General features: G+C 30.2%; 1 protein-coding gene across 1 annotated transcript in view; it reads left to right on the plus strand.

Annotated features, from left to right (window-relative positions):
* drn (zinc finger AN1-type doctor no) overlaps positions 1-22,508 on the plus strand; it is a 115,854-nt gene that overhangs the window by 19,267 nt on the left and 74,079 nt on the right. Inside the window, exon 2 of the mRNA XM_073960875.1 lies at positions 4,175-4,284. The gene's annotated coding sequence lies outside the window, so the exon portion shown is untranslated. The remainder of the gene's footprint in view (positions 1-4,174; positions 4,285-22,508) is intronic.

Raw genomic sequence — 22,508 nt, forward strand, 5'->3', positions numbered from 1 at the left:
TAAATCTTCCGCCGCCGCCACCCACCCTACTATGTTGATCTTCTATTTTATTTGTTTATTTTGTTTTCCTTTTTGCTGAAAAACAAATTGCATAACACTTTGTTAGGTATGTTTTGAGTGACGGTGCAATCTGCTCCCCCTTGTCCCTCTCTCTCCTACCTCCCTTTATTAAAGCGTTTTTTCTTTGTATAAACAAAATTCTTTTTTGAATTATCAATGGCAGCAAAAAGGTACCCAACTGTACTAAAAGAAACAAGAAAAAAGACGAATACGACCACACATTATCAGTAGAGCATTGCAAACTTAATATTTTAGAGCGAAAGAGAGAGATGAATAAAATATGGTGGGGTTGCCATGTGGGGAAGGAGATTTTGTGAACAATTTGGGGAATTATAGGAATTTGATTAAGTGAAATTTTCTATGTATGCATTTGAAGGAATTTGAATTTTCTGAGTTAAATTTTGATATTTCATTTCGAAACCAATTTTTATTTCATTAAATGTATATTTACTTGTTAAAAAATACAATTCAGCTGAGCTCAATTTTTGTTTTTTTTTTTTTTTTAAGAAAAGTTACCCTTAAATTCTTTTTAATTGTTAAAAAAAATTAAATTTTTAATATTTTTGGAAACATGATTTTTTTGCCTTTTTGAATTATTTTACTTGTATAAAAATACAATTCAGCCCATCTGAATTTACAGTTTTCCGTTGAAAACATTATTTTACGGTGTTCGGTATGTTTTTTCATGTGAAACATCTAACTCAGCTGAGCTGAATTCTGTTTTTCATTTGGAAAACAAATCTGTAGGTCTTTGAATTTTTTTACTTGTACCAAAATACAATTCAGCTGAACTGAATTTACAGTTTTTCCTTTGAAAACATTATTTTACTGTGCTTAATATAAATTTCCATTAAAACATCTAATTCAGCTGAGCAGAATTCCGATTTTTTTTGTTTCATAAAATTAAACTTAATTTAATATAATTAATTTTGATGTGTGTAATTCCAATTCAGCTGCGCTGAATTCTAAGATTTCTTCAATAAATAAATGTAACGATACCAAAATGTATTTTCTTACCAAAAAAAATTAATTCAGCTTGGTTGAATTGCATTCTTACTTTCATTAAAAAGCATTTTATTTGTTTCATTACAATTTCTTGTGTGGAAGCTCAATACAGCTGAGCTGAATCCGTATTTTTGCATTAAAAAACAATGTTCAACTTGTTACAATATGTTTTCCTGTACGTAAATGTAATTCAGCTGAGCTGAATTTTGAGTTTTCATTTGGAATCAGCTTTTAATGCAACCTGAATTGTGTTTATGGTGTGTAGAGAAAATTTAGCTAAGCTGAGTTGCGTTTTTTTCTATCATTAAGCATATTTTCATTTGATTTATTACATTTCCTTATGGGGAAGCTCAATTCAGCTGAGCTGAACATCATGATTTTTCTGGTAAAAACAGTTTGTTGTTGATATATGGTATTTACTCATAAGCAAATGAAATTCAGATTAGATGAATTCCAATATTTGCATTTAAAACCATGCTTGTCTTGTTACAATAAGCTAATTTCTGCGTAGATGCAATTCACCGTAGCTGAATTTGTAGTTTTAATTTGGAATCATAATTTAAAATAATTTTAATTATGTTTCTGACGTGCAAATTAAATTCAGCTAAGCTGAATTGTGTTTTTACCATCATTATACTATGTTTACATTTACGAAATCCACTCGATTTCAACTGTCAATTCCATTGCTCAAACGACAAATGAAATCCAATCGATTTTAGATGAGTTTTCATTTGACGTATACGCAAAGGAATTGAGAGTTGAAATCGAGTGGATTTCGTAAATGTAAGCATAGTATTAGGCATATTTTAATTTGATTTAATGAATTTCCTTATGCAAAGGCTCAATTCAGCTGTGCTTAATATCAACATTTCTTTTCGAAACTCCATTTGTCCATGATGCACTGAATTCTAATGATTTGAATTTTGATATTCACATTAAATAATCATATATTACCTGTTGCAATAGGTTTTCTTCCACGAAAATACAATTCAGCTGAGCTGAATTTTAAGTTTTCATTTGGAATCATAATTTAAAGCAACTTGTATTGTGTTTATGGCTTGTAAATGAAATTCAGCAAAGCTGAATTGCGTTATTTCTGCCAATAATCATATTTTAATTTGTTGTATTGCATTTTATGGCGGGAAAGCTGAATTCAGCTTAGCTGAATTCTATGATTTCTTTGAGAAACACAATTTATCGATGAAATGTTGTTTTCTTAAAACAATATGAAATTCTAATGAGCTGAATTGTGGTATTTACATTAGACAATATTGAACATGTTATAATAGATTTCCTTGTAAGTAGATGTAATTCAGCTGAGCTGAATTTGGAGTTTTCATTTGGAATCATGATTTGAAGTAACCTGAATTCTGCCTATGACGTGCAAATGAAATTCAGCCAAGCTGAATTGGGATTTTCTTTTCGAAAAATAAACTAAACACAGTTTGAACTCACTTGAAATGCGTTTTTTAGTGTACAACAGCAATTCAGCTAAGCGGTATTGGTGTTTTTCTTTCAGAAAACTAAGTTGCATTTCTAATATGCTATGTTTTCTTGTATTTAAACTCCATTCAGCTGAGGCATATTCTAAATTTTCTTTTGTGTTAACAAATATTCATTCTTCAAGTGTATTTTCTTGTAGGCACATGCAATTCAGCACGGCTGAATTGAGTTTTTTTCTTGGAAGGAATTGAATTCAATGGTATAATCTAATTTTCTTGAATGTAGCCTTAATTCAGCTGGGAAAAATTGGGGTTTATTACCAACAGTATTATTCAGCAGAATTTAATTTCACTCTGCAACATGGAGAATAAGTTGTCAACTGAAACATGGTTCTTTTGTCTTCGTGTATGCTTATTTTTTTTGTTTTTTTGAAAAGAAAATTTGGAACAAACAAATTTTATATACATATGTTGTTTTCCCTCGCATATTGTACCGTTTTCATTTCAGATTAGAATGATTTGTTGGAGTTTAGTTTCTACCTCATAAATAAACAAAGAAAACTAGAACGTATCAAAAATATTTGACCTAATTTTTGTTTTCTATTCGATTTTTTTTTGTTTGCGTTTGCAATGACGTAGTTGTTGATAGGCTTGGCAGGCAACCTCTACCATCGACAAGAGGGGGAGATAAGATGGAGAATTATTTGTTTTGTCTCGCATCAGTTTTTGATATAAATTTGTTGCTATTCTCCTATATGTACTCCAATTTTTAGTTTGGTATTTTTGTTGGAAATAAATAGTTACTTTTTCATATGTCTAGTCAAGTTATTTATAGTATCGAACGATTTTTTTTGTTTTTGTTCGTTATCGTCTGTGGTAATATGCAGCCAATATCGTTAAATCATGTAGTAAATTGTTTTCCGATATGATTGACATGGTGTATTTATGTTATTACGATATTAAAGTTCCCAACTAATTCTAATTTAATTGAAAAATGTTTTGAAAATATGATTTTTTTCACTTGATTAACCCAGATAAAGCCACTGATCGTTTAAACGCCACAAAAAATGGTTGCAAAAATTGACGTAAAACTCTGATTTTTTCGAATATTAAAAATCAAGGGATTGGCATATAAGGATACACCTATATTGCCCTCCAAAGTTTTTGGCACTTTTAAAAGAAGGCCTGATTGCAGGAAAACTATACGATTAAGAGAAAAAAGCTATTTATTAAAAAATGCTTAAAAAATCTCGGCGCTTAGTGGGTTAAGGATGGGTGGATTGTAGGGAATATAATTGATATTAAAAAGCGAGATATTTATATAAATATTTTTCAAGGATTCTTTCATAAGAAGTATAAATCAGCCTTCTATTATTTTTTATTTTATTAATTTTTTCCTTTTCTTCCAATCCCATTAATCCTACGGCCTGCCCACAAAAGTAATATATATCGATGACCCCTCCTTGGGCGCCAATCACCTAACTAAAATACAAGACAAAGAATCTCAATTTCATACAAAATAATATGTGCCACCAAATAATAACCAAGCAAACATTTTTTTGTTAAGTCTACCACAGCTTATAATATTTTTTGTATTTTTTTGTATGACATTTTAATTTTTTGCAATTGTTTTAATAACTATTTCCCCTTTTTTTCTTTCTTTACAGTACAAACATTCTATTGGATTTAACAAAGGCAGCGTTCTGCCGTTTTCTATATTGATTTACAACAACATCTGCATACTTATGTTTTTTTGCTATACACAACAACAAACAAAGTAAGTAAAATAATACTGCTTCACTTGTGTAATACAAATTCCGTTGATAAATCTACAGGCTTACAGATATTCCACTTTCATTTTTATTAAAATAAAATACAATATTCATTTCCCTTACAGATTTGTGTTAACCTCATCACTGTAGGTCCTTTTTTTAATTTCCCTTTCACCATTCAGATGCCTTTTCCTCTCTGTGGTATTATGACGCCCAATCACTTTCATTTCAGAACCTCCTATTCATTTTCCAGTTTTTTTTTTCATTCATTCTTTCAAATGAATGATTATATAAAGTATATTAAGGCGAATTATTGATTTTCCCCCATTCAATTGTTACGTTCCATCAGCATCCAACACTTTGGACTAATACCCAGAATTTACGCCTGTGATTTTCTTTTTTTTTTGTTTTTAACTGGCGTGTATAGGACTGATGATTGACATCTTGTGTTGTGTTATCGTCATGTCATCACCATCATCATTATCATCATCGCCATCGCCTACACTTTATCGCCAATACAACAGAACAGAGTTAACAACTAAAAACCAGCTGTTGATTGTAATTTATTCCATGTTGTCAAGGCTGCCTGCTGTTGGCTTTCTCCCGTTCGTTTGCCTTCTTTTGTGGAAATTCATGGAATTCATCCTTCATTATTTAGAAATTACTTTTGTTGATAAAGTTTGCCTTTAATCAAGGTTTTTTGTGTTTGCCAAGAACAAAATGATGAAGAAGTGGTGACATCCTACTTTTGTGCTTCTCTCTTTCATCGGGATGTTTTTTTATTCGATTGACATTATTTTTTCCTACTTAATTTCCTTTCATTGAAAAATGTTTCCAGAAAAATGGCAAATAAATTTGTTATTCGAATTGAAAAGGGAGTCATCATCGAGGATACAAATGGCTGTGCGTAATGAGGATATAATACAGATTTAGTTGCTATTTTCAGTAGGCGATTTCTCTTGATTAGGGAAAGATTCTAGGCAATAGAAAGTGTTATGCAACAATGAGCTATTATTTACATATTTTCCAATAATTATTTCATAAGGGAGAAAATCTGAATCAACATGTTAGTATACCCTCCACCATAATATGGAGTGTATATTAAGTTTGTCATTCCGTTTGTAACTCATCGAAATAATCATTTGATCAGCGTAAAATTCTAAGTCGATTTAGCCCTGTCAGTCAGTCCGTCTGTTCTAATGACACTATCTTCACATGAGTTGAGCTACACGGCTGAAATTTCGAATGTGTTTTTGGTCTGAACTTAGATCAAGTTCGAAGATGGGATATATCGGTCCACGATTTGGTATAGCCCCCCATATAACGGTACCGCCCTATTTCAAATATTTTGACCTATTTGGCCACATTTTCAGCCAGAATTAGCTATAATTTGACATTTAGGGTTTCCAGTGAGCAAGAAAATTCTCCACCAAAAGTATAGGTCCACGATTTCTTATAGCCCTCATGTAGTGGTACCGTCCGATTTCCGGTATTTTGACGTTTTTAGCTACATACTCTGTTTTTGGTCTGAACTTAGATCAAGTTCGAAAATGGGCTGTATCGGTCCACGATTTGGTATAGCCCCCCATATAACGGTACCGCCCGATTTCAAATATTTTGACCTATTTAGCCACATTTTCAGCCAGAATTAGCTATAATTTGACATTTAGGGTTTCCAGTGAGCAAGAAAATTCTCCACCAAAAGTATAGGTCCACGATTTCTTATAGCCCTCATGTAGTGGTACCGTCCGATTTCCGGTATTTTGACGTTTTTAGCTACATACTCTGGCCGAATTAGCTATAGTTTGAAGCTATATCTTTTTAACTTGCTTTCATTTCTTTTGAATTTTCCTAAAATCCATTAATACAATGACATGACCATAATAGTAATATATTATCATGGCCCTCCTCGGGCGCCAATCGCCTGACCAATAAAATATAAATCAACGCCCTGTTACCTTTTTGTATATTTGAATTTTTTTAAAACCATTTCATCCAATGGCCTGGCCATTATATTAATATATATTATCATGACCCTCCTCGGGCGCCAATTACCTGACCACAATTTGTTATTTTATCGCTTTATCGATTGAGGCAATTGTTATATATTTTAATCCAATATACCATAAAAAGAATGGAGTATTTATTTATGATTTAACTCGGATTCCATTTATGTTACTGATCTATAGAAGACCCTTTTAAGATATGCTTGTTGTTGGATACGTCCGCCGATAGAATACATTTATTATGGGTCTTCTGCCTATACAAGTTTTTATAAGGGGAATAGAAAACATTTAAAGGGGCCTATAGAGGTCAATTAAAAAACTTTAAAATGAGGCACCTGCTTATAGAAGACTATTTGTTATAAGAAAGTCTTTTATAAGGGGTCTTCTGCCCATAGAAGACTATCATAAAGAGTCTTTTGGCTATACGAAACCTTTATAGTGATTCTACTGTCTATAGAAAACTTTTATACGTGGCCTACTGCATAAAGAAGGTGTATTCTGCCTATAGAAGACCTTTATAAGGTCTTCTACCTTTTATAGGGTGTCTTCTACATATAGAAGATATTTATAAGGGGTCGTTTACATTTAGAAAACTTTTATTATTTGTCTACTGTATACAAAATACCATTATAGGTATTTTCTGCCTTCAGAAGACTTTTATTGAGGGGTATACTGCCTAATAAGAACTTTACAGAGGGTATTCTGCTTATAGAAGATCTTTATAAGGACTTCTACCTATACAGTAAATTTATAGTGGTCTACTCCATAATTGACTTCTTATGGGCACCTTTTGTCTATTTAAGACGTTTATGGGGGGTCTTCCGTCTATAGGAGATCTTAATACGGGTACTTCTTCCTATACAAGACCTATGTAAGGACGTCTTCTGCCTATAAAAACAATCAAAAATTATATAAAAATTGAATTATAAACAAACTTTAGAGCCAAATTCGTAGCTTCTCAGACTTTGAATATCACTGTGCAACATTTTTGAGCCAATCGCGTGCAAACAACTTCTGTCCAGAATTTTATGAAAGTAGAGGACCAATGGGCATAAACCATATTTGGGTTTTGTTTTCTTAGATCGGGTTCGGTTTTTATGGCCTCATCTAAGCATGGTTAAATATGGAATTTTTAAAACAAATCGTGGCTGTATCTCTGAAACAAATACGAATCTTGTTTTGACATCTGCAGCAAACTTGTAGACAAGAGCAAGAAGAAAATATTTGGAGGAATAGTGAACTCGAAAGACTGCATTTATTGCCTCAAATTTTATAATAAATCTAAAACTTCTATAATTTGTGTATATTTCGCAGCGTATCTCCCAAATTGTTAAATTCTTGTTAATGTTACCTTTTGGGAAAATATTTTCTGGAATGTAATACACAACTCTTCAGAACATTATATTGTTGTAAAATGCCTCTATCGCCTTGTTTATAGTAAATGTTTCAACAACAATTTGGTAAATATTTCATTGATTCATTGAAATCCCCAACATGAGAATTAACAGCCTGTGTGAACATTGTTTGAAATAAGTTTTGTAAAAGGTATGTTATGAAATACCCCTTAAACAACGCTAAATAACCATTTTGAAGTTTCAGAATGTTCTGAAGAATAGATGGTCACATTATTTGGACAATTTTTAGAATGGTTACTTGTTTCAACTCCCAACAGTTTAGTTGTACTGAATAGAATTTCAGAAATTATGTAAACTTTTTTATTTTTTAAGTAGTTTGATGCACTAGATGCAGCTTTTCCTAGTTCATCTGTTTGACACATAAGTTCTACTACTTTAGGTCTACAATATTGCTGAAGACTGCAAAGCAAAATTCTTATTAGTTTCGGATATAAAGGTCCGATCACTGGAAAAAAGGCTCATTTTAGGTCGGTTTAGATGAGGCCATAAAATCTAAACACGATCTAAGAACACAAAATCCAATTAAGGTTTTTGTAATCTCAATATGTACTTTCAGAAAATGCCCATTATAACTTGTTTGCATTTCCAGTGTTGCACAGTGTATACTGGCGTAACAAACCCCCCTCACAACTTAACCGTGACACGAGCCCTCACATGTTTCGTGTCACGCGGTTGTTTAATTCCACGTGAAGACAAGCACGAATGACAAGATCATACAAAGTGTTTACAAAAAACTTCGATTACAACCAGAACCAGAGGAGTAACGTTTCTCGTGCAATATTTCGTGTCACGCGGGTTACATTACTTTGCGTGGAGGTGAAATTGAAACCAGCCCGATACCAATGTATCTTTACAATCACCGCAATGGCAAAGTATTACCCCCTCCATGCCAAAAATATAAACATTTTAAATAAATAGCTAGAAATAGCACGAAGCACGAATGACACGATCTTAACACATGTTTTTGTGTTCTAAACTGACCTATATACAAATTTTCGGAATCGGAATCTCATCCCAATCAGCGCAATGGCAAAGTATTGTCCACTTTATTCAAAAAAAGATTTAATAATATATAAATAAAATTTAAAATTAATGACTGGATTGAGACACGCTCGAAGCTCGAACGACACGTTCTTACCACGATTTTTAGTTTTCAAAAACTCGCGTTCTTTCTATACAAGGCCTATGTAAAGGGGTGTTTATACCAGGGTTTCGGAGTCGGAGTCGGAGTCTACGAGTCGAGCAATTTTGCTGGAGTCGGAGTCGGAGTCTGAGTCGAAAAAAATAACTCGACTCCGGGCAAAATTTTTATAGAAGTATAACATAAAATTTGGAACAAGAACATTTTTTTAAAAAAACATTTTTTATTTTAAAAGAAATGTATAAGAAAACATATTTATATGCAGACGGTATATTATACTAAGTTAAGGGACGATTCACAGGATATTTACTATCCTCTGAAGTGTAGTCTATTCATCCCTATTTTGTTGATCCAATTGATTCTTTAAATTTAATTAGATTAAATTTTTTAAAAAAATAATGCTCTGTGACAATCGAATTAAGATTAGACCTGTAACCTCGTTCGTCAGAAGTCTTACTGCTCTTCTCGCAAAGGTCTATTGGTATTCTCATCCAGTTTTTTATGAGAAGTCATCCTTGTCTTCTATTAAAGACAGTGTGGTCTCTATGGGAAATCTTACTGAATACCCTGTGGCACAAAATGGAATTCAAGATCTAGGGGTGGAAAAAATTCCTTTTCGGAATGAAAGCCCCAATTGAGAACCACAAAGGATCCCATAGCTGAAATTTCTGAAAGCCCTAATTGAGAAATCCAAAAGATCCCATAGCTGAAATTTCTGACTTATGACATAATGATTTTTTTTCATTGACATTGTTTCATCATTTTTAGATGACATGTTTTCAGTAAGGAACCTTTCTTTCTATATACTCGATGAGGGCTTTAGATGTAGACATTCAAATAACCGAATCTGTCCGCCAGGAACAGATATATAGTTCATGTGTATCCGAGTTTTCTACACAATCACATACGAAATTCAATGAAATATGTTATCATAGTTTTCATGAGAAAAGATCGGGTAAAAGTGATAAAGAAGTGAAAACATGGCAATATCGATTTCTTGTCCTAGTGGACCGACCTTACATAAAATTTTCCTAGCAACATTTTTGTAGAATATTTTCATGCACGAAATCTCATCGTGTGCTAATTTTTCAGTTCCCGAAAACTTCCATCTGCCTACGTGCTGGGTAGAATACACACTATATCTCAAATATTTCCACACCAATGTTAAAATGTGTATAAATTTCAGAAAAAAGTAGAATGTATAAATATCATAGAATAGGTAGTAAAATTTTTAAGTCGATCGGAACAATATTGCCTTAGTGTGAGCGTTGGATTGGAACAATTTATTTTATTTTGTTTGCAGCATAAACTGTGTTTTTCTCGAAATCGGCCACAAAAATATATGACAATTGGTTTATTCGTTTTCGAGCTAAAGTTGGCACCCGCAATGCTTTAATAAAAGCAGGGTTTCGTAGACGGCCTCAAAACTTCTTAATATTTTTCTCTTTCAGATGAAGAAAACAAAACTGCCAAAAAGTTACGTAATTTTCTCGGAAAAAATCAAGAAAAATGGCTGTTATTGAGCTTTACAACTGGGGTCTCCTTTTGAGGCTAAGCACACTAAAATGTTGGCTTACATCCTGTTTGAAACTTGGTCATGAATTGCCTAAAATTGTTCTGCATGTAGTCCTTATGATCTGTATAGCTCCTTCATTTTCACTTATTTTGAAAGCTTAACGATTTCCCACGCGGAAGAATTCCGTCCAGAATATACTCGTGCAAAAAAGGAAAACCGACAAAAACGTTCTAACTTTGCTATTTTTAATGTAAGTTTCGGCAGAAACAATATTGATATCTTCGAATGTATGCGAACGAATGTCCTTTCTAATGAATATGTAAGGAAAAATAACACATTAGCCTATATAGGTCAAAATATAGGAAAAAGTTAACAATTTGTGCAAATTTTATTAATTTTTAGTGGTATAGGATTTTACTCTCGGAGTCGACCCGGAGTCGGAGTCGGAGCCGGAGTCGTGAAAAAATCTCGTCTGGAGTCGGAGTCGGAGTCGAGCCAAAAATACCTCGACTCCGAAACCCTGGTTTATATCAGCTATCAATGTCATATGACCCGAAATAAAAACATTCCATATCTGCCCACACAGACAATGTAGAGACTTAATTTCACTGCATTTTTGATGGTGCGGACTCAAAAAGTAAATATCGTAATGGAAATCCCCAATATTGCACACATTAGCTACTGTATAACGATGGATATAGGCCTTGTATAGAAAGAACGCGAGTTTTTGAACACGAAAAATCGTGGTAAGAACGTGTCTTACGAGCTTCGTGTCCCCTAAGGGATATTCTGTCTTCTGCCTATAAAAACCATATATTGGGGTCTTTGGAATATAGAAGGCATCTAAAGGAGGGGGTCTTCTGCATATATGACATATTTAGTTGGGACTTTTTTGTATTGAAGATCTTTACAGGGATCTACTGCCTATAAAAGGCCTTTATATAAGAGGGACTACTTCCTATAGAAGGCGTTTATTGGAAGTCTTCCGGTTGTAGAATACCTTTTGTATAAAGAACAAATTCATGAGGTGTTCTGTTTACAGAGCCTCATAATGACGTTTGGCTATAGAAGATCAATAGAAAACCTTTATAAGGGGTCTTCTTTATACTATGTGTACTCCAACCATCTATTCCAATTCGAAAACACTCTCCCAAGACCCTGCTCGGGTGCTAATTATTTGGCATCTCTAAGTCTCTGTTAGTATTTTGAGAATTTGTCAATAAATTACAAAGGTAATCAAATATTTCCAATTTTGGGCAGAGAACCTTAATATTTGGTACATCTTACTCATGACCACAATCGGGCGCCTTATATTTTACTATTTTTAGGTTATTATATTATTCGTTTCCTCTTAATATTAGTATCCCTTCAAATTGTCCTATACGACCAAAGGCTAAAATCTCTCAAACTTTAATTTTAAAAAATTTAAGGCAAAAGGAAATTCCTATTCGTTGCCCTAAAAGGTCTTTTCCAAAGAGAAGAAGATAGGGTTCTTATAGATTCTATGTTCCGCTTTTCTGTTTAAAGCAAAACATATTAAATATGGCTAATTAGTTAGTTCTTTAAATTTTCCTTCTAAAAATGCTTTTCTATATATACCTCACCTTATATATTATGTCTCTTCCTCCTTAAAACCCCCGCCTGAGAATTGAATATTCATTTGTCGGCATGTTTTGCTACTTAAATTTCATTAAGCTATTAAATCTTTACCAAATGGGAAATCCAATTTAAAGTGGTTAAAATGTACTTTGGTTTCCACCACCACCCCTTTTACAAAAAAATCTCCAAACATTACTGCGCATGACTGCTGTAATTGTGGGCTTTTGTGATTTCGAAGAAATCTTTTGCAGTCAGCATTATCTCTGTTCTCTAAACACAATGCCTTACGAATGAAAGGCCACAATGTGCGGAGGAAGAAAACCTGACTGCCTCCCCATGTTGGCATTTAATTTTCTCTTCTCCCACTACAATGAGACAGCAGGATTAATCCTTTACATTAAAGGTAATAGGGTGTAGGATGTTTTTACCCTTTAAAGCACAATTTTTTTTTTTTTTTCAATTTCAAATGAGAAAGTATTTTTAAAGAGTTTTTGTTTTCGATTTTTTCTTATTTTTATTTTCTTCTATTGAAAATGTTTTTTGTGGGATGTCCACCTACCATCATCGTCCTGTTTTACTTGTCGTTCATTGTAAAAGCAATTTTAATCTGTTTTCATTAAATCGAAAGATAATCTCTCTTTTTTCCCACGCATACACATCCATATCGAAGAATAATATGTTTAAAATTTTCTATATATAATCTTCAACGTATGTAATATTTTGTTTTTAAATCCCATATCGTTTTCACATACATATGTCAATGACATTTGGACATTTTTTTGTTCATATTATTAAAAATCGTCTTTAATTAATATTAATACTTCTATTATTGTCATATATCATGTCTTTGAAAGAGTATTCTACAAACAAAAAATTGAATTTAAATCCAAATTTTGAGCTAAGTTCGTAGTTTAGCTTTTCAAAAAATCCATCACAACTTGAGGAGCGACACGAGGCCTCTCACGTTTCGTGTCACGCGGGTGTTTAACTCCATGTGTAGACAAGTACAAATGACAAGATCGTAAAAAGTGTTTCAAAAAAACTTCGACCACAACCAGAACCAGGGGTGTAACGTTGCTTGTGCAATATTTCGTGTCACGCGGTTTACATTACTTTGCGTGGAGGTGAAATTGAAACAAACACGATATCAATGTATCCTTACAATCACCGCAATGGCAAAGTATTTCCCCCTCCATGCAAAAAATATTAAAATTTGAAATAAATAGCTAGAAATAGCGCGAAGACCGACTGACACGATCTCACCACATTTTTTTGTGTTCTAAACTGGCCTACATACAAATCAAAATCTACTTCTGTATGCTGAGTGTGTTTCGGATGCTGCTTTTCATGGATTTTGCTATAGGGTTCGGAATCGGAATTTCATCCCAATCAGCGCCATGGCAAAGTATTGTCCACTTTAGCCAAAAAAGATTTAATAATTATGAATAAAAAATTCAAAATGAATGACTGGATTGAGATACGCACGAAGCTCGAATGACACGTTTTTAGCACGATTTTTCGTGTTCAAAAACTCGCGTTCAAGTACATACTTATACGGCCCCCGCTAATCTCTAACAGCATACACCCAGCAAAAATTCGGATACGTTAGTCAGTATGTAACCCATTACAAATTAATGTAAACAAACATAACTAATTATATTACTCCTTACTAAGTTACGAGTACGGTGGCACAGAGCGTGTGTGTCCGACTACAAATCCTAGGGTTGTTTGTTCAACGCTATCTGACAAAATAAAAAAAAAAAACAGATGGTGGTGCACATGTAAGCGTTTAAACAACCCTTAATGTTCGTACGAGTGGCATAGTGTGTGGTGTGTTCGACTATAAATCAGAAATTCGCATGATCAAATCTAGCACAGAGCGAAATACAATAAAATAAAAATGGACAGAAAAAAATGTTAGCCATTTGATAAAAAAAATTCAAAGATTCATTCAAAAATTTAAAAGTAAAAAAATACAACTGATAAAATATTTCACATATTGACAAAAATATTTGTCAAAATATTCTACATTCTCAATATGTGAAATATTTTATCAGTTGTATTTTTACTTTGTGATTAAATAATTTTATCGAATTTAGTCAATATGATAATTTTTTTTATCGCCGGATTTTTTTTTTTCTGTGTATGAAGTTTGTTGAAATTAAAATCACCTCAACTGTTCTGAAAATAGAAGTTTTTTTAGCTTATTATTCAAAGTCTAGTGGCCATAGAATAACTATGAAAGAAAGAAGAGACCTTTATAAGGTCTTCAGGTTATATAAAGGATCTTCTGGCGATATAATACCTTTATAATGGCTTTTCTATTTACCGAATACCATTACAAGGTTCCTCTGCCTAAAGAAGATTTGCATAATAAGTATTCCGCCCTTAAAAGACCTTTGTCAGGGGTATTCTGCCGTAGGAATGCATATATAGGAAGACGTCTGTCTACATAAGACGATTATAAGTGGTCTCTTGCTTATAGAATAAATCTATAAAGCGTCTTCTGCTTGCAGAAGGCCTTTATATGGGATCTTTGTCTATAGAGGACTTTTATAAGATGTCTTCTGCCTGCAGATTTTCATAAGGGATATTCTGTTTATAGACTAATTGCTTTATAAGGGTATTCTGCCTATAATAATAATGGTTCCGCAAACATCCCAGTCGGAACAAGGGAGACTTTACGCATACCAATAAGTACACCCCAATTCATATTAGCTCAATGATATGGGACCTACAGTTTATCGCCGAGTTCGAACGGCGTTTCTTACGACACCACTTGTAGAGAAGATTTACATACCTGAAATACTCAGGAAATGTCGCCAACATTACTGAGGGGTATTTTGCCACCGTTGAAAATTTGATGTTGCCTGGCCGGGGAATCGAACCCGCGACCTTTAGCGTGCAAGGCGCGTGTGCATACCATTGCACCACGGTGGCACCCGTGCCTATAGAAGACCTTTATAAGGAAGAATTCTGTTCCATATAGGAAAAATTTGTAGGGGTTATTCTGTATATAGAAGAAATTTTCAGGGGGATATAGAAGAAATGTTTAAGGTGTATTTTGCCTACAGAATACCTTTATAAGCACTTCTATATACAGAAGAACTACATAACGGCCCTATAGGACAAGGGGTCTTCTGCCTAAAGAAGATTTCCGTAAAAAGTATTCCGCCCTTAAAAGACCTTTTGAAGGGGTATTCTGCCTAAAGAATACCATGTATATAAGAAGACGTCTGTCTACAGAAGACGATTATAAGGGGTCTCTTGCCTATAGAATAAATATATAAAGCGTCTTCTGCCTGTAGAAGGCTTTTATAAGGGGTCATATGCATATAAAAGACATTTATATGAGGGACGGGCTATTGCCTACAAAAGACCTTCATGAGACCTTCTTCCTCACATAGAAGACATTTCCAAGGGGTATTTCTGCTTATAGAAGACTTATGTAGTGAAGAAAACCTGTACAAACGGTATTTAGAAGGGTCCTTCTGCCTGTTGAATACTTTTATAAGGTGTTTTCTATCTGCAGAAGACTTTTTTAAGGGGTCTTCTGCATACAGAAAATATTTAGAAGGGGTCTTCTACCTTTTAAATACCTTTTTAATGGGTCTTCTGGCCATAGAAGCCCTTTAAAAGGGGTATTTTCCCTAGAGAAAAAAATTTGTAAGGGGTCTTCTGTCTGTCGAAGAAATTTTTAGAAGGTCTCCTCTTATAGCAGAAATGTATAAGGTGTATTCAACCTATATAATACCATTATAAAAATTCTATATATAGAAGACCTACTTAACGGTCCTACAGAAGACCCTTTATAAGGGGGTTTTATCTTTACAAGGTGTTATGGCTATAGAAGACATTTATATGATCTTGGGCCTATAGAAAACCTTTATAAGATATTTTGCCTATGAAAGTCCTTAATGAGGAGATCCTATGTCTATAGAATATCTTTATGTAGAATATCTTTATATTGCCCTTTTCTATAGAAAACCTTTATAAGGTCTTCTGGATATAGGAAACCTGTTCCAGGTCTTCTGGCTACCGATGATCTTTATAAGACCTTTATTAGGACTTCAGGTTATAGAAATTTTAGTTGAAAATTGAATGACTTACGCTCTGAAGGTCGTGTGTTCGATTCACCGGTCAGCTAACATCAAAACACTTTTCAACGGTGGCAAAATACCCATCAGTAATTTTGGCGACATTTCCTGAGTAGTTCAGCCATGTAAAACTTATCTACAAGTGGTGTCTTAAGACACGCCGTTCAGACTCGGCGATAAACAGTAGGTCCCATATCATTGAGCTAATATGAATCGGGGTGCACTCATTGATATGAGCGAAATCTCCCTTGTCCCGTCTGGGATGTTTGTAGAACAATTATTATTATGCGATTCGAAATATTTTATTTGAAATTCGAATAATTCCATCAGAGTCTTATGAATAATACTTCTTCTGCTGCTGCTTCCTCCATGGGCTGTGATCACAGTGATATTTTTGAGTAGGTTTGGCTGGGCAGTGGAAGAGGGTCGTCAATGGGTCGTACGAACCTGTAACGCATGCTGAATAGATGGTTTGCGTGCTGTCGTCACTGCCTGTCTACTAGAAGTTGGGGCAAGTGCACCATCAGAATTTGGTTGAGCCAAAACTATTCCGATTTGTCGGGCCAATTGACGTTCTTCTTGGGTACATGGGTGAATGTATTCAATCATATCGGATAAGCTTGTTGCTGCTTTTTATTGTACCTTTGCAAATCTCTCTCCCCTTCCTGACATACCTGGAGGTCCTTGTAAGAAATAAAGATCATATGAATAACTCAAATTTCTAATTAAGTAATTGGAATTACATATGAAATGATTGAATTAATTTTAGAAAAAATTGTTTTAAATGAATGTCTAAATCATGGCACAATTACCAAGGTAGTGGTATCCCAGCAGCTGTTCGAATGTGAAGTGTCAAATCCCTTTATAAAAAAAAATATTTTTGCTGTAAGTTCCCCAACAGAATAAAGAAAATGTTGAAATAATGTATTATAATTATTTCGATGCCACTAACTGGTCGATATGCCTTGGTCTAAATTGATTTTGAAATAACAATTAAAATTTCAAATAATTATTCAAATTATTATTGGAAAGAGATTAAGATTACTGTATATTTTTAAGATAAAAATCATGTCGTATTCATAACGTAATAATTCAAACTTCAAGTGAAATATCTCGAATTACCAATGATATGTTGCGAATTTTAAATGAAATATTTTGAATTACAAATGAAATTTTTCAAAATTATGTAAATACATAATTTACATTCAATACATTAAAGTGATTTTATTTCGTGTAGATGTTCCTGCTATGCCATGCATCCCAGCTGCTTTTTTATTAAAGTCAACAATAAAGCGTAACGAAAAGAGCAAATATCAACTTTTTCCCCCATTATTTATTTTCGTATAATATATGACTCTACAGACAGCACAACTACTCCATCCATAACTCCTTACTTTTCATTGTTCAATCCATTATTTATCTTTGGCACTAAGGGAAACTTGATACAAAAAACTCCTTATCCAATCCGCTCCCCCAAATGTCTCTGTGTATATACTTTCGAGTACATAACTATGTAAGCACCACCGAGCAAACATTTCAGCAACAGACATAGAAAGTTAGCAAACAAGTAAAACCCAACAACAAAAACAACAACTACTAAATAACAAGGACTCGAAAGGATGTTGAATGTGGTAGTAGTTGTGATGATGATGACGGTGTACAAGTGGTGTTTACTAACAAACTTCTCCATAGCCTCGAAGCTATCATCATTAAACAACAACTCTCCAACAAATATGGTACAATATGTTGCTTTTTTTGTGCTCATTGGGAAGTCTGACTCTTCTTCTGCTGTGACTACCAAACATTTGTTCAGGATATCAGAAAAACTGCAGAACAGCAGGGAGATAATGCCGCATAACTTTGTATATGCTCCAGTATAGTATTTTTGTTGTTGCTGTTTTTGTAAAAAAAATTGCGTTCCATGAAAAAGTAATGACAAATATGGCTGTCTGCCGCTGCTGCTTTAGTTACTGTGTCTCCTCGGCTTCCATTTTCATTTCATGTGTTGTGTTTTGCTGTTTGCCTTTACACAACCCACATTTATTTTTGTTTTTCTTCTTTGGCATGGTGATTATGGTGTAGACTCCTCTATTGCACTTTCCTCCATATGTTTACTTGTCTTCTTGTGGGGGAGGGAAAAGGAGAATCTTTCCCCCTTCTTTGTGTGTCATTTTGTTTACTTTGCTTGGATAACTCTCCAGTAGTAGCTGTTGTTGTGGGTGTACGTATGTATTTCTGTGCGTGCCCCTTCTGCTTAGGTTTGGCTTCTTTCTCTACTTTAGCTTGCTCTGTGCTGTCATTGCCATAAGTGATTTTCATTTCCTTTGTTTTGGTATATAATCTACAATAAGAACGTATATATTTATCTACATACATATATATGTATGTATGTACTTATGTATGTGAAGATATGTATTTACCCGCATGTATTGTCATCTGTACATTTGCAAATGACACTGTAAAAGATATCAACAATGCGGTCCTCCATACTCTACCTCGTTATCTATTGGTGAGCATTGCAAGACTTATGCACCACACAAGCCACCCTCTAAACAAAACGGAAAGAATCCTCCCACCTCCTCTATGTAACAAACAATCGACAAGGTCAATATCCTTAAAGTCGTCGTGATAATGGAAATTCATACATTATGTACGAAAGAATGAAATTCCATTTGTTTTGTCGTCTTTAACTTTTCATTTCTTTTTTTATTTTATCATCTCCTTCATCCTTCCACTTTGTTGTGTTGTGATGATTATTGTTATTTTTTGCTCTTATTCTAATTGAATTTATATAGATGTTTTTGCATATATGACTAACAGAAAATGAAATGCAGTTTGGGGAATAACTTTCTATGCAAATTTTGTCGGTAAATCATTAGGAATGTTGGCTTATCTTTAAAACCCACCCAAACCATGTTGTACCCACCATAACTTGTCATCCATGATGGTCATGAGGAATTTCTTTTCGTATAGCTTACTCAGGTGACAGCCACGTGTTACTTTATATAAAAATGTATAAATCTAACACGCCAAGAGGTACTCTCCAACATATGATTATTAGGATAACTTCCCACAAACACCCCAGAGCGGGTAAAATTAGACCTACTTTTATAGCCAAGTCCGAACGGCGCGTCTTAGAAGTTTTACATGACATGGATGAGGGGTATTTTTGTCACCTCTGGCCTGGGAAACAAACCTGGGCTTTCAGTACACAAGGTGGACGTGCATAACATTGCACCACGATGGGGCCCACACCTCAAAGACGTCGTATTCCTATGCTGACGAATTTGATGAATATTCCTCATATATGAATTGTTCACTTGAGTAATGAAGAGGGGAGGCATCCTGTTGCAGTTCTCAGGACAGAGTTCCGACAGCTCTGAATACTCTTTAAATTGCGGATCACACAGGTTATCCTTATCTGCAAAATAATAAAACAAATATAATTAAAAATATAAGCTATAAAAACAAAATAAAAATAATATGTAATAATTATAATTAAATATAATTATAAAAAGAATAATGATAAATAATAAAATAATAGAATAGAAATATAAAATAAAAATATATAAAAATAAAAATTATAATAAATAATAATAATATTAATAATGATAAAATAATAAAAATAATATTAGTAATAATTAAATTATAATATTACAATAAATAATAAAAATATTAGTAAACAGTAAAAAATAAAAATTGTAACAAAAAATAATACAAAAATAAATTAAAAAATAATATAAAAATAGTAATAAAAAAGAACAATAATAAAGCAATAAAAATGATAATATAATAATTATAACAATAAAAAAATAATAATAATGAAAAGAATAATGTTAAAATTACAAAAAAAAACAACAAATAAAATTATAATAATGCAAAAATAAAAATACTAAAGTAAAAAAAAAATATAATAATAAAAGAACTCATGATAAAAATAATATCATAAAACATAATAATAAAAAAATAAAAATTATAAAAAATATAAATTATAAAAAAAATAAAATAAAAATAACAATAATAAAATAAGAATAATAATAAAATAACGTTACTATTAATGTTATAATAAAAATAATCATAAAAATAAAAAAATAGAAATAGTAATAACAAATAATAAAACAAATATAAATATAAAAAATAGCAATAAAAAAGAAAAACAACAAGAAAAAATATTTATAAAATAATAATATGTAATAATTATAATAATAGAAATAAAATAATGAAAAGAATAATGTTAAAAATTAAAGATAATAATAAATCATTATAATAATGAAAAAATAATGAAGTAATGGAAAGTATAATGTTAAAATAATAAAATTTAATAATAATAAAAAATAAAAGTGATAATATATAAAATAAACTAAAAAAATAATATAAAAATAGCAAAAAAGAACAATAATAAAATATTAAAAATAATATTATGTAATAATTATAACAATAAAATAAAATAATAATGAATAGAATAATGTTAAAAATTAAAAATAATAATAAAAAAATTTAAAATGAAGTTAAGCCATTGGGGGAATACTCCAGCTTAAGCAATCAAATAAAAAATGATAATAATGCAAAAATAAAAATAATAATAAATAAAAAATATATAATAAAATAAAAAAAATAAATATAATAATAAAAGAATAATAAATAAATATAATAAATAAATATAATAATAAAAGAATAATAAATAAATATAATAATAAAAGAATAATAAATAAATATAATAATAAAAGAATAATAAATAAATATAATAATAAAAGAATAATAATAAATAATAATAATAATAAAAGAATAATAATAAATAATAATAATAATAATAATAATAAAAGAATAATAAATAAATATAATAATAAAAGAATAATAATAAATAATAATAATAATAAAAGAATAATAATAAATAATAATAATAATAAAAGAATAATAATAAATAATAATAATAATAATAATAATAATAATAATAATAATAATAATAATAATAATAATAATAATAATAATATAATAATAATAATAATAAAAGAATAATAATAATAATAATAAAAGAATAATAAATAAATATAATAATAAAAGAATAATAAATGAATATAATAATAAAAGAATAATAAATAAATATAATAATAAAAGAATAATAAATAAATATAATAATAAAAGAATAATAAATAAATATAATAATAAAAGAATAATAATAAATAATAATAATAAAAGAATAATAATAAATAATAATAATAATAATAATAATAATAATAATAATAATAATAATAATAATAATAATAATAATAATAATAATAATAACAATAATAATAATAATAATAATAATAATAATAATAATAATAATAATAATAATAATAATAATAATAATAATAATAATAATAATAATAATAATAATAATAATGATAATAATAATAATAATAATGATAATAATAATGATAATAATAATGATAATGATAATAATAATAATAAAATAAACATTATAAAAAAATAATAATAAAATAAAAATAATAACAATAGAATAACCTTACTATTAATGTTATAATAAAAAGTAAATAATCATATAAATAAAAAAAATATTAATAAAAAATAATACAAATACAAATATAAAAAAGAAAAATAACAAGAAAAAATATTTATAAAATAATAATATGTAATAATTGTAATATTAAAAAAAAAGTAATGAAAAAAAAATAATGTTAAAAATTAAAGATAATAATAAGTAATTATAATGAAAAAATTAAAATAATAAAATAAAAAAAAATTATTTTTATAATTCTAATAATAAAAAGAAAAATTATAAAATAATAAAATTTAATAACAAAAAATACAAAATAAAAATAATAATAAATTAAAAAATATTATGAATATAGCAATAAAAAAAGAACTATAATAAAATAATAAAAATAATAATATGTAATAATTATAACAATAAAAATAAAATGATAATGAAAAATAATGTTAAAAATTAAAAATAGTAATAAATAGTTATAATAATACAAAAATAAAAATAATTACAATAAAAGAAATAATGATACAAATAATATCATAAAACATAATAATAAAAAATAAAAATTATAAAAAATAAAATAAAAATAATAACAATAAATAACGTTACTATTAATGTTATAATAAAAATAAATAATCATAATAATAACAAATAAAAATAGTAATAAAAATAATAAGAAAAAATATTTATAAAATAATAATATGTAATGATTATAATAATAAAAATAAAATAATGACAAGAATATTGTTAAAATTAAAAATAATAAATAATTATAATGATGAAAAAATAAAAATGATAAAATAAGAAAATAATAAAATTTAATAATAATAAAAATAATAATAAAAAAATAAAATGAACAATGTTAAAAAATAATAAAATATCTTAAAAAATAATAATAAAAATATAAAAAATAAATATTATAATAAATTAAATAATAAAATAAAAATAATAGTAATAACATAATAAA

The sequence above is a fragment of the Musca autumnalis genome, unplaced genomic scaffold, assembly GCF_047663935.1.
Source record: "Musca autumnalis isolate F117 unplaced genomic scaffold, ASM4766393v1 scaffold_1, whole genome shotgun sequence".
NCBI lineage: Eukaryota > Metazoa > Arthropoda > Insecta > Diptera > Muscidae > Musca > Musca autumnalis.